Genomic DNA, 13,929 nt, shown 5'->3' with positions numbered 1-13,929 from the left:
TGCCATGAGGTGGTTGAGTTAGATATGATGTGATTTATTGCACTCTTTGCATTTAATGCATTGGCAATATGCATAGTTGAGTTATAGAGTGGAATGATGATGTGCTCCTTTTCCACAGCGTAATGATAAAAATAATAATGAATGAGAATGTGCATGAGAATGATGATTGATATATGCATAGTATGACATAACATTACATTGTTAGCATTTTTGTTGTGATTCATTGCTACTGAGATTTCTATGAAATCTCAGCCCTTCCATATTTAAAATGACACAACTTAGGGGCTGGCTCACCAAGAAACAAAGGCAAAGAAGTAAAGATACTATGAAGAGTTTATGCAATACTATAGAGTTATGAACATTTGCCTTAGTTTATGTATATTTGAAATAATTATAGATGAATGTACAAAGTGGTAACATTGCTAAATGTAACTTATGTTCATATTATGATATGGATCGATATGTATGATAAGGTTGCATGATTTTTCTATGGCTTAGATGTCTAGGAAATGGCATTAAAACGGATAGTAATTAACTTAAAATATCACAGTTTAATGAGCATGATTTTTTTTAGGAAAATGAATGAATTTGGTTATGATATTTGGCAGGCTAAGAATGCTCATCCTAAGCTTCAAATGGAGTGGTAAATCACCTAATTTGAAGTTATTTACAAAAAGTTATAAATTTTTAAAGTTATAATGAAGATCTAGAAAGTACAATTTTAACCAAATAAATAGTAAATTTTGGTGAATAACTATATGAATAACACAAGTGCACATATCAAGTAATAAAGTATAGAGTATTGTTCCTATAACACCTCCTTTATTATCTCATTATACATCAATTGGAATCATTATAATGTGTTCCCACTATTTTCGGATGAAAATTTTTAGTTTCAAAATTTCATAGTTTATTCTGTCCATACACTGTTCATCCAAAATTGGGCTAATTTTGAAAATTCATAACTAATTCTAGGAAAATCAAAACGAGGTGGTTCTAATTTTTACACGAAGCTTGCTAAGATTTCTATAGAGAAAAACAATTCATTGACTCAATTCTAGTCAAGATAGTACCAAAAAATTTGATAAGGTGCACTATTCATATGGTAAAATTTCAAATTTTTAGAATTTTAGCCTAATTTTGGAAGGGTATAACTCGTAGCACAAAAATCCAAATTAGATGATTTACTTCTTGATTTAAAGCTAAAAATAAAATCTATTTTTCTTCAGAATCTCAAGTCCAGATTCCATCATTTGCTTATTATTTTATGTGTCACAATTTTAGCCTCTTTTAAGGTATTTCTATCCCCTAATTCCATTTTCTTGAATTTATTTCCCCTTTTTCCTTTTCTATACCATTTAGACATTCTACTACTCCATGTTTCAACATTAGGACATGTCATAAGGATATAATTTACATTATATTCCCATCCAAAATCCATTACAACTTGAAATAAAATTCATTAAAGCATTACACAACTTTTCAAAATATCAAGAGTTCCATATTGCTCCGTCATCCCAAAGCCATTTCCTTGCCCTTGCCATCGAATGAATCATTCCCTATTTGGTGCATAAATTAACATAGAAGAAGTGAGATTTCAAAAAAAATCTCAATAGCATTTGAATTACAACTATCATTCAAATCAAGCAAGTTATAATGTGGCATGTTATAGAACTTCAAGACATCCTCAAGTCACATAAAACCATACTTAGTCACATGCTAGGAGAGGAAAATCAACACTTCCACATCAACACAATTCAATGCATTTGGCCAAAGTATAAACCAAGGTTATTCAACTAACCAAAATCATAACACAAGTTCTTCAATCCAAAGGAACAACAAATCACATTAAACAAGCAAAATATATAATCAAATTATAATTCAAAACTACCTTTTACTACTTGTCCAATTTGATCGCTTTAAGGGATAATGATTCTCCTGGTCTCATCCTCACAAAGCCTATTAAATCAAGCATAAATATAGGCTATATTAATAACCAAAGAACTTAAACATAATCCTTAAACTTTAACTTAACATTTTCTCCCCCTTTCTTTGATTTTTAATAAAATGATTCCTCCTTTAAAATCAATAACCTCATGACTCATTCCTATGTAATTTTTCATGAGGAATTCAAATATGGAATCAGATTTTCAAAAATCAAACTCCTTCCCCATGAATAGGAGCTGGCCGAATAGGGGGCATTTATTTCTAAAAATTTTATTTTTGATTCCTATGATTTTAAACACTTTTCAACAACATATCCCTACACAAAAACACATTCTAAACCCATTAGAATCATCAAGTTAAGCCAAAACAATTTCCTTCAGTATGAACAGTGCTAGGCCGAAATACACATATATAACCCTAGGTGGATTTTCTTCCAAAAATCAATCCATACACCACTTAATCATGCTTATTCCACTTGGTATTTAAGGTTTCTATCCTTTCCTAAACCTTCAATAATCAAATCAAAATTTGGCAGCATCACACTTGGAATATTCAAGCCAAAACCCTTACTAACCAAGCTTGAAACTTAGGAATAGGGATGCTTAAACATACCTTGATGCTTCCTTGATGTAAGTTGAGTGATTCCTTACCCAAAACCCTTCAAATTTTTGGTTGGTTAGTGCTAGAAACACAGTGACAGAACCTCCCCTTCTTTTTCTATTTTTCTAACATTTTTTTATATTTCAGGAGGGGGTATTTATAGAAAATTTAATCTACCATTTTCCCCCTGATTCGCATGCCCAAAATGACAGATAAGAGGGTGTGTTGGTAGCCATCAAATGCAAGGGAAGTTCAGATTTGAACAAGTGTCCAATCTTTAGATTTTCCCATGCATTTATCTCTTAATTTTGTATTTATTTTAATTAATTCTTGGAGTAGCTAGTCAGCAATGAAATTGGGCCCTTATTGGGCACAATTTGGGCCCCACAAATGACTTGGGCTAGTCCAAAAATTTGGCCCACAATCCAAAACAAAATCCCAAAACAAATTGAAATTTTATCGGTTACTATTCACTAGTAACATTTTATAATTTTTTTCAAACCTCCAAAAATTCATTTCTCTCCATGATAATTCACCTTTTCATATGAGAACATGATGTGAAAATTTTCATTTTCACCTTTAAGTATTTATTTTGAATTTTCTCTAACTAGGCCTTTATTGGTGTCAGTGCGGGAAAATAAATTCCCTAAAATAAATTCCTAAACTTCCAAGGCTAAAACCAATTTTATAAATTCAAATAAATATTTAAATAATTCATCTATTTTTTTCCAAATTTATTGAGGCCTCTAACTAATTAAAATAATTACTTTTGTTCAATTTTTCAATATTTTCCCGAAAAACCTTCGTTTACGAGAAATTCCGTAATAATTTATCTTCACCTAATTCCACCTTCCATGCCTCAACCGAGTTTTCAAAACATATAATTCACACTTTTCCCATTTATTTGAGAATTTTTTAGAATTTTTCTCAAATTTTTCCGTTTTACCCTTCCTAGATCGATAATTACGAAAATATCAGCCTGAACCTTATCGAGGTTTCACATCAAAAGTTATTTCGTCTCACCCTCTAGTTCCTACATTGACCCTGATCCCAATTTTTAATTCCCTATAACCAGGTGAAATTTTTTAGGATGTGACAGTTCCCATGGAGAATCAAATGAAATGATTTTTAGGCACTAAAGTTCCTATTTTCAATTAAGTTAAACAAGCTGAATTATGGTTGATCAAATTAAAAAAAAAAAGACAAAAAAAATTCAATATTAAAGGCAACCTAGAGTTACTAATCCCTTACTAGTTTCATAGACTTTTGCCTTTATTTAACTAATTAGTCTCAATGTTAATTTAGTTAATCTAGAGTATTTATAGCTAAAAATATCTTTCGATCTACTTATAACCCTCTTCTAAGTAATAAGGATTTGTCTAACTCAAATACTTAAGAGGACAAATTAATTTCATGCTTCATCAATTATAGGGGGCTCCTAGGTATATTTCTATCCTACTCGCAGATCAAATAAAAATCTAACCCCATATTACTCAATCCTAGAGCCTAATTAAGATTTTCTTCGTCAAAGCTAATCTCAATGCTCAAACTCATATTTAATGGTGGCCAGATATTAAATAGATAAATCAAACCATGATTAAATAACAAAAATTAACATGAAACATAATTAATTAAATGAAAATAAGGTCTAATCCACAAATAAGTTCACAGCTCCTCTAAGTAAAGAAGATACCAGCCACACATGGCTAAAATAAAATCCATAACATAAAAGAAAGAATTCAGATTCAACAGAAGAACGCAGATGAAAAGAAGAAAACAGATCTATAGGAGGTCCTTCTTTCTTGGTCGTTGCTTTCGCATAAGGAAAAATGATGAACCGAAGAAAACGTCCTTACTGCCATCGCAGAAGAGGATCACCAATTGCCCACTACTTGCTCGCTTCTTTCAATCCGTTCCCTCTTTATTGTGCGCCCCCCCTAAATATATATATTGAACATTGATTGCTTCGCGCCTCCTATCCGCATGATTCCTTCAATATAATATGTTATGTTATATCATAATTGATTATTTGGTCTTTAATATATAAATATATATATATTATATTTGTTGCAAATGTTGCTCCTCTTTTGTTTTATATCTTTCACTTATGATATTTTTCTCTCTCCTAAATTTAATATCTCCTTCGGAAAAGAAAAGAAAGATATATGAATAGATTTTCTAAAAAAATCTTCTCTTTATCCTATAACTGATTTAAGAAAGAAAAATTAATAAAAGATGGTTAAATAGGTATAAATTATCCATAAATTTTACTAAATATATTTTCAAAATATACACCTATTTAATTATAAAAATAAATACACAACTAAAAAAAACACATTTAACATCGAGGAACAATGACAGTCAAAAAGAAAAACGTCGTGAAAAAAAAAGGCAGTGACATTTTTGTAAATATAATCCGTGACTATTAATTTTCCATGACGGTTATTAAGAAAACCACCATGAAAAGAACTTTAAATGGTGGCTAACAATAACCACTGTTAAAAGTTCTTTCTACAGTAGTTTTCTTAATAATTGCCGTAAAAAGTTTAAAACTTAACCCTATTGGCATTATGTTTTTCACATTTTCACAGTTTCACATAGTCAGTGTGTTTTGGTCCCCCTCTGTCCTACCACCGAACTGTAAAATCGGCAAATTCTCACTATTTCTCACTCTTTTTCTTCCTCAAACTTCACTCATGATTGTGTTCTGCCATGTCCACCATCTTTCTCTGCCACTGTTGCGTCTTCCTTCGTTTTAATCTTTCCTACTAAGTGGGTTTCCTCTTCTTTCATTTTTTTTCATTTTTTCTTGGTGTCTTGGATGTTTTGATAATAGAAATCTGTTGTATTTTAAATGGGTTGATTGGCTTTACATTTTAGATGTCTTGCATTGTTTATTTTGCATTTCTTATATGCTTGAGGGGTTGGTTGGTGACATTTGGAATTAGAAAACCTCAATTACTTCCTATACATGATATTAGAAACATGTTTAAATGTTCAAAGTTGATTAGTTCTTAAGTTTTTTAATTTTTTTATAACTTTTTGATTTTTATGTTGAATTTTTGTAATAAATTTGAGAATTTTCCAATAAATAATTTGTTAAGGGTTTTAGCCAATTTTGTTTTTTGTTATGAACTTTGATTGATAATAAAGTGTTATGTAAACTTTTATGGCAAATGGATATCATTTGTGTTCTCGTTTTAGATTCAGAAGTTTTAGCTTAAAGAATATCTATTCATTGAATTGGTTTGAGATTGAATTGTTACTTTTGTCTTGTTAGTTATAGTTATTCAAATCTATCTTGTATTTGTTTATTATATTGTTGTTTTGTTGATTGATTGATTTGTCTATTTTTTAAATAATTTGGGATTTGTTATATTTAAGAAAAAATTCTGTCAAAATTTTTATAAAATAAAAAAGACATTCCCTTTAATTTGTGATTAAGTGTTAATCAATTTTAATTTATTAACTAACACTTAATTATTTTACTTATTTGAATTAAGCAGTTAGAATTAAGCTTGATAGTACAACTACACTCATTGACTCTGTAGAACAATGGATCATAATTGGATGAAAACTAAGAGAATTAGCAAAAAATATAAGGATGGGGTTGAAAGGTTTCTTGAGTTTGCTCAGAAAAATGCCCCTAGTAAAAGAGATAGCTTGCATTGTTGTCCTTATGTCAAATGCTTAAACAATAGGTGGTGGAGTATTCCTGAGATAAGAGAGCATCTTATTTGTAATGGGATAAATTTGATATATACAAATTGGATATGACATAATAGAATTAGAAAGACTACACTATCTGGAAAGGAGAAGGTTATGAATGATGATTTTAGTTCTAGAATTTTGGATATGTTTTGTGACATAAGATCTGAGTCCTTTGCACCATTCTCTCCCACAGGTGAAAGCTTGTGTAGTGATACAGAGACTCCTTTGTATCTATGGTGTAAAGATGCTTGTACAAGGTTGACAAACGTGTTAGAGTTGATGAACTTGAAGGCAAGAAATAGTTGGACCAATGCTAGTTTCACAAAATTGCTTGAATTGTTGAGTGATATTCTTCCAAAAGGGAATTCACTTCCAAAAGGAATATATGAGGCAAAGAAAATTTTGTATCCAATAGGTTTGGAATATGAGAAAATACATGCATGCCCTAATAATTACATATTGTTCAAAAATGAGTACGAAAGGTCGAATAAGTACCTAAATGTGGCACTTCAAAATACAAAGTTAAGAAAAGCGGTGATGATTATAATTAGATGACCGAAGGTCCTCCTTTAAAGGTATTGCGGTATCTTCCACTAATACCATGGTTTAAGCATTTACTTATTAATGCCGTAGAAGCAAAGAATTTGAGATGGCATTTCGATGAGAAAATATGTGATGGAAAACTGGTTTATGAAGAAGTACTGGATCATCCTTCACTAACATGGTATCTAAAGAGGAGCTTGACTAACAACTACAAGAAGAAACAGAGTTAGAGCTCAACTTAGTCAAGAACATAAGGCAAAGATGGAAAAGATGCGTAAAGAGTTTGATGCCAGGTTTCAACAAGCTATGATGATGATGGGTACGACCAGATTCCAGATGCCCCAAGTGTCTAAATCATCGCAGGTAATAATCACACATCTCCTCAAATCTTCTTAAGGTTCATTTCATCCATTTAAACTTATTTAATATGCCTCAAGTAATTTCTTTCTATGTTTCAGGGTTCACCTATGATTAAAGATGGGAAAGGCAGTAATAATCGGACATAATAGATGACAATGTTTAACCCTGACCTTAGTCCTCACCCTACCCAAGACAATGGAGTGCCGTGTGCTCTATATTTAGACTTTGAAGATTCATCTTTTCATGTCACTAATGGTTAAGCATTCTTAGGTACAAAGATCCATAGTAAGAAAGTTCTGAAGGATCAAGTAAGGGTGACAGTGGATAGGATCTGTAGTAGTCAAGGTGGTACACCAGTGCCCAACCCTGCTGATGAGGTTCAACTCCTGGCTCAGGCTATAAAAAATTTCATTTTATGGCCAAAAAGACTTGTTGGAAAGCCAATTACAGCGAAGAAGGTGACAAAGAGCGTAGATCCTATCCTCTAGCCTCTTCCTGATCACATTGGGGTTATGTATGGAAGTTTGGCACTTCTTCATTCTATGGTGGAAAACATGGAGAACCCTACACTTTAAGATCCTATCCTCTTACTTTCAAGATGCTTCTAGGGATTACGGGTTCAGATGTAACATATGACTTCACTATTGACAAGAAGGACCTTATTCAATTTCTCAACTTTAAGGAGCTGGATATAGTCTTTGTGCAACTGGCTATTTTGTAAGTTATAATATCATTTTCTTATTTCATGTTATACTTATACATATCCTAATGTTTCTTATTTGAACAACAGGCATTTTACTCAAGTCTTTCAATAGAGAGGACTTGAGGGAATATATGGCTTTATGTGTCCTCAAAAGGTGCAAAAAAATAGTCAATACTATAGAAATGAAATTGATCTACATGATAACCACAATTACTCACACGAAAAAGAAATTATATTTTGCACCTTATGTGGAAAGGTAAATATATTATTGTATTTGAGATACACAAGTTATATATATAAGATTATAATTAACATGATTTGTATTTTGTAGTGATCATTGGACCTTGATTGTTTACGTCCCCTTTAATAACAAAGCCTACTAGCTCGGTTCCCTATGTGGAGGCCCACAAGAAGAAACCAGAGATTTCATTAACACATTAGTTTATGTTTACATATTTATTACATGTAAAGTTTATAAAAACATACTTTAATATCTTTTTTTTAATTACCAATAGGGCTTTTCATAGTTTCATTATTATGGCCAAGCAACAAAATAGGCAACCATTGACATAGATTCTCCCACAAGTATGTTGTTTTGAGCTAAATATATGCTTATAAATCTTTTCAATAATCAAAATTAATGTTCATGTTTTTTTTAGATAATCAAAGTCAAATATTTAATTTTATATTTCATTTTGTTAGCACTGTTGTCAATTCGAGAGTGTTGAATGCAGATATTATGTCATCCGCTATATGAATGACATCATTGAGACAAGGGTGACTGAGAAATTAAACAAGATAAATATAGGTTACATTACATGTGATTCTTCAATTCCTTCACATTTTTGATCAAGTTGACTACTGACTATGTTATTTTTAATTTACAGGCATTCCAAAATAGTCACTACTACAAATTGGGGTATACTTGACGCTAAATATTTGACGGTTATCACAAAAACCATCAAATATAATCCCCAGGAAGAAAACTTGACAGTTTCTAATGAAACCGTCAATTTTAATAGAAAAATAATTGACGGTTTCTTTGAAACAGTCAAGTATTCAAAAAATACTTGACGGTTATAAAATAACCGTCAAGTATATTTCAAGTAAACTTGACGGTTTAATGAGAAACCGTCAAGTTTAATAATACTTGACGGTTTTACTTTAAAACCGTCAAGTATTCTTTGAGAATACTTGACGGTTATTAATAGAAACCATCAAATATTATGTTTTAAAACCTGTTCCTTTCGCTCTTCAGTCTCTTCAGTTCAAAATTTCTAGCGCCCCCTTCCACTTCAGACTCTCCAAGCCACCATACCCACCTCTTTTTCGGCCGTTCCCTTTTGGTTTTTTTGCTCGTCCTCCATCATCGTCCCTCTCTGTGTCCTCCATTATCGTTGTGGCATCCTCCTGCTTCGTCGTTGTCGTGCATTCTCCAGATTGTCATTTCGGCTTCAGGTTGGTAATCCTTCACTCGCTCCCCTTATTTCCTTTAGTTCTTCCTTTGAGAAATGATTGTAGTGGAAAGGGAATGATAGGATAATGCTAGGACCGTTCACCATGCACACACGGAAAATGGGTTTTCTATTTGGCCGAATGGGTTTTTTTTTGTTCTTGATTCTAAATGGGTGTTTCGCATTTTGATCAGTTTTTGGGTTTAGGGTGTTTTAGTTTTTTGTTTTCACCATAAAGTCTAGGGAATGCAATGCTAATGTTTCAATTTTTGTTTTTGTAATTGAAATTGACTATGTGCTGGTTTGGTTTTCTGCCATAAAGCCTGGGGAATGCTAAGTTATAAGCCGTTATGCTGCCGAATTTTTTTCAAATGGAATAGCACATTAGTAGTAGTAGAATATTTTTCAAACTGAAGTGAAAGTGAATTTTTGTTGAATTACTAGTTGCTAACAACTACTAGTTGTTAGCAAGTAGAATTAAAGAGGGATAAATATGATCAATAGTGGCTCATGTGTTGACTTTCTATTTTTGTTTAATTCTCACAATATCTTTGAGTCACTGATCACATTTTCCTCTAAATGATTCATCTTACTCGGGGACCATGGGCAAGGAATGGATGTCTGCCAATTGTCTATCAAAAGAATATTGGGATGGGGTAGAAGATTTTATTAAGTTTACGATTGAGCACGCCGATGATCGCAACAGGATTATTTGCCCCTATCTTAAGTGTTGCCTTTTGAAGTGGGTTTCGCCATCCGATTGTGAGAGCCACTTAATTATCAATGGAATCGATCAAAGTTACAAGTGTTGGACAAAGCACGGAGAGACAAGAGATGTGAGTAATAGTAGTCGAGGGCATATTTATATGATTGACTAATATTATTTCCTTTTCCATTCTTTACAGTGCCCACGTTAGCCCAACAAGAGCTCCCATTATGGATATTGCGTGATGAAATTTATGAAGGAGATAATTCTGCACAATGCTGACACAATTCCCACGCACGTAATATGCATTTGTTAAGGTTCAATTTATATATTTAAGAATTATTGTACTTACTGTAGCTTTACATTTCTATCTAACTTAAGTCATAATTTGTGATTGCATACAGTACTTTGCCGACACATATTGCACAGTGTATTCATCTGCTCAGATGGAAGAAATCGTTGAGGAGTTGGCAATGGCCTTATTCCGTCAGTGGGCACAACATAGATAGGGAAGTGTACATTAAGACAGTGTATGTACGTACAGCTAGCTTTGGTTTCAATATAATTTTGGTTTTGGTTCATTTTTGGCTGTTGGTTAGTTTTAGGCATTGCACAACTTTGGCAATTGGCTAATTTTGGAATTGGTTCACCTTTTGTACTTGCCAGAATTTTAATATATCACAGTTGGTTTTCATTGGTTCAAGTATATATATGATAATGTAAATTATTTTTGGTTCATTAAGATATATGTATATGGCTGAATTGGTTTGAATGCTGGCCTACATGATTCTGTTGAATGAGCCTTTATTATCGGTTTCAAAATTGCAGGAGGGCTACTGGCAAAGCAGAACGAATATAAAAAAAAATTACCAATAATACTTGACAGTTATTAGTTAAAATCGTCAAGTATTCTAACATACTTGACGGTTACTTTTGGAACCGTCAAGTATTAAAGAATACTTGACGATTTTTCAAAAATAACAGTCAAGTATGTTTCATAATACTTGACGGTTACTTTTGGAACCATCAAGTATACTCCCAAAATAATTGACGGTTTTTCTTTAATAACCGTCAAGTATTCAGAACTTAGTTTATGGTTTTTCTGAAAAACCGTCAATTGTTTGAATAATAATTGACGGTTTTTTCTTTAAAACCGTCAAATATGATTTAAATATTTGACAGTTAATAACCGTCAAATATTTGCTATTGAAATATATGACGCCAGTATAGTTGACGGTTTTTAACTGTCAAATATGATCCAAAATAACCGCCAAGTATTTTTCATTTTGTAGTAGTGAGTGTGCCATATGACATGGAGGAAATCAACTTGATAAGGGATACTTTGTTAACAACATTGCTAGAGAATTTTGAAAATGTGAAATAGTTAAGTTATTCATCACATTTTAGCTTATTGTTAGATTATTAATTAGTTAAGTAGTTGTTGATTATAATGTATAGGTGATTGAATAAGAATTGGATGTTAGTGTTAGGATAAACGTCTTGAAATGGTTCTGCATATTCTCCTGCTTTGTTGGTTATATTTGGGTTTGTAAATTGTAGGGAGGTTTATTAAGAAAATTGACACAGTATGTAGAAAAAGAAATTGTTGTTTTTAACTGCAATTATTTTGAAGAGAAAACCACCGTGAAAAGTTTACTTTTCATGGTGTTTTAAGTAAAAGAACAGCCATGGAAAGTTATTTTTCATGGCAATTATAAACTACCATGTTTTATTCTCCTTACAACGTTGATGGAATTCACTTTGCCTCCAAAACCACTATGGAAAGCTCATTTTAACTGCCATTTAGCAAACGAGAAGTTTGGATAGGATCCAATAGGATCTCTCCCTTTCAAAATTGGATGTGAAAGTTTACTCTCATCTGACTCAAGTAGTTACATCAAATAAAGAGAAGTTCTCACTTTCAAATTCTATAAAACCCTTAAAAGTTCTACCTTTTACTCAAGTTCTCAATAAAGAACAAGCAACATTTTTAAAGGTTTTTTTTCTAGTGGTGATATTATCATACATCATAACCAAAAGAAAGCTACAAATTTTTTTGCATAACAATAGATCTGCAGTTGCAATGGCAATGAACCCAGCCTTCCATGAAAGAACCAAGCATATTGATGTACAACATTACTTCATTCGACTACTTGTAGCTGATGAAAAAATTGAGTTGAAATTTTGCGGCACAAATGAGCAAGCAGCTAATATTTTCACATGGTCCCTTCCTTAAGCCAACCATAAGTTCTTCATATTACTATTGGGAATAAGTGATAAGTCAGAAATTTTGAATTAATTTTCCTTGCCTTTTCCTCTATCCTTTTATTCACCGACTCCATTTATTTTTCTCTTTTACCAACAATAATGTGTCCATAGTAGATCAAATTGAGGGATTGTAATGTCAAGCTATGGCTTCATATTCCCACTGCTATGTCATTAACCTCGTATGCATTACTAAAAAAAGCAATAAGGATGATTAGTAACAATATGTCACATATTGATAGTCTAAAAAAAAGAATACATGGATAATTAAAACTTCCAAACTACTATGTGAACAAGTACATTAGTAGTAAAACATTAAGAGATCAGCAATAAACTATTCAAAATTAGAGAAATGCTCAGTAACTAAAACCACTTAAGTAAGAAGAAATCACAAAGAAGAACACAAAAACACCATAGTAATATGTAGAAAGACAAGAAAACAAACCATATATCTAATAGTGCCATGAATCAAGTAGCCTTGTTCAAGAAGAGACTCATGAGCCATGGTCTGTTATACCCTATTCAACCATGAGAGGGGAAGATGCTAATGTCATACAATATCTTCTTCCTCTTCAATTTATGAGAGACAGAGGGTATCTTCGTGCTCTCAATCGGTGATAAAAGATTATGCCAAAAAGGATGGGAGCATTAGACTTATTCCAGTTAGTCAATGAAAATTGATCGATGGGATCTACAAAATGAAGAGCAAACTTGATGCCAAAAAAGATAGGAGCTTTGGACTTGCTTCAATCAGTCAACAAAATTCGATCGATGGGATAGTGGATTCTATAAAATGAAGAGCAAACTTACTCAAAACCAATGGCTTTAATTAAAAACATATGTGTAGTTGAGATTTTATTTGATGGGCAAAAAACGACATCATTTGGAAGAAAAGGATGGCAGCAAATGGCAAAGGTATAGGAGAGAAGCTAGGTCCTTGTACCACACACAAAATAAGCTTGAAAACACATTGCCTAAGAATAACCAATTCAAAAATGTGTTCCCTTAGAAGAAACTAATGGTTTATTATATTCTCCATTAACTAGTGCTTGAAGCAACTAAATATACATTTTTTGTATATGGTTTAATTTTAATTTCCCTTATAGAGCTCACATAACTATAATATAATGTCTCATCTTTTCTTCACTGATGACCTTATTCTTTTCAACACAACTACTCCAAGCCAACTATCTTTATTTTAGCGAGTCCTTTCATACCTTTTTTTATCTCCTCGGAGCAAAAATTTGTTGAAGCAAAGACTAAGATCTTTTTCTCTAGAAACATTACCGAACATGACACTAACCTCATTTGCATAAAGTTGGGCTACCATCACAAATAATCGAGGTAGATACTTGGGAGTACCCCTGTTGTACTAATGGGTAACCAAGACGACCTATTAATACATTGAATAACGCATTCAGAGGAGATTAGTAAGGTAGAAGGCTCAATTTCTTTCCTTACCGGGCCAGATCACACTCACACAATCTATGTTGTCAACTATTTAACTATACACCAAAGTCCAAAGTTTAATGTGTAGTTTCATTTAGTGCTCCACCAATACTCATAAGAAGGTGCATTTGATAAGCTAGAATGCTAGTTATCAACCAAAAGACAAGGGTTCATGTGGTCTTGAGAACATT

This window comes from Neltuma alba, unplaced genomic scaffold (genome assembly GCF_004799145.2).
Source record: "Neltuma alba isolate B1F8T4 unplaced genomic scaffold, ASM479914v2 tig00011740_pilon, whole genome shotgun sequence".
Classification (NCBI taxonomy): Eukaryota; Viridiplantae; Streptophyta; class Magnoliopsida; order Fabales; family Fabaceae; genus Neltuma; species Neltuma alba.
This window is presented reverse-complemented; position numbering follows the sequence as displayed.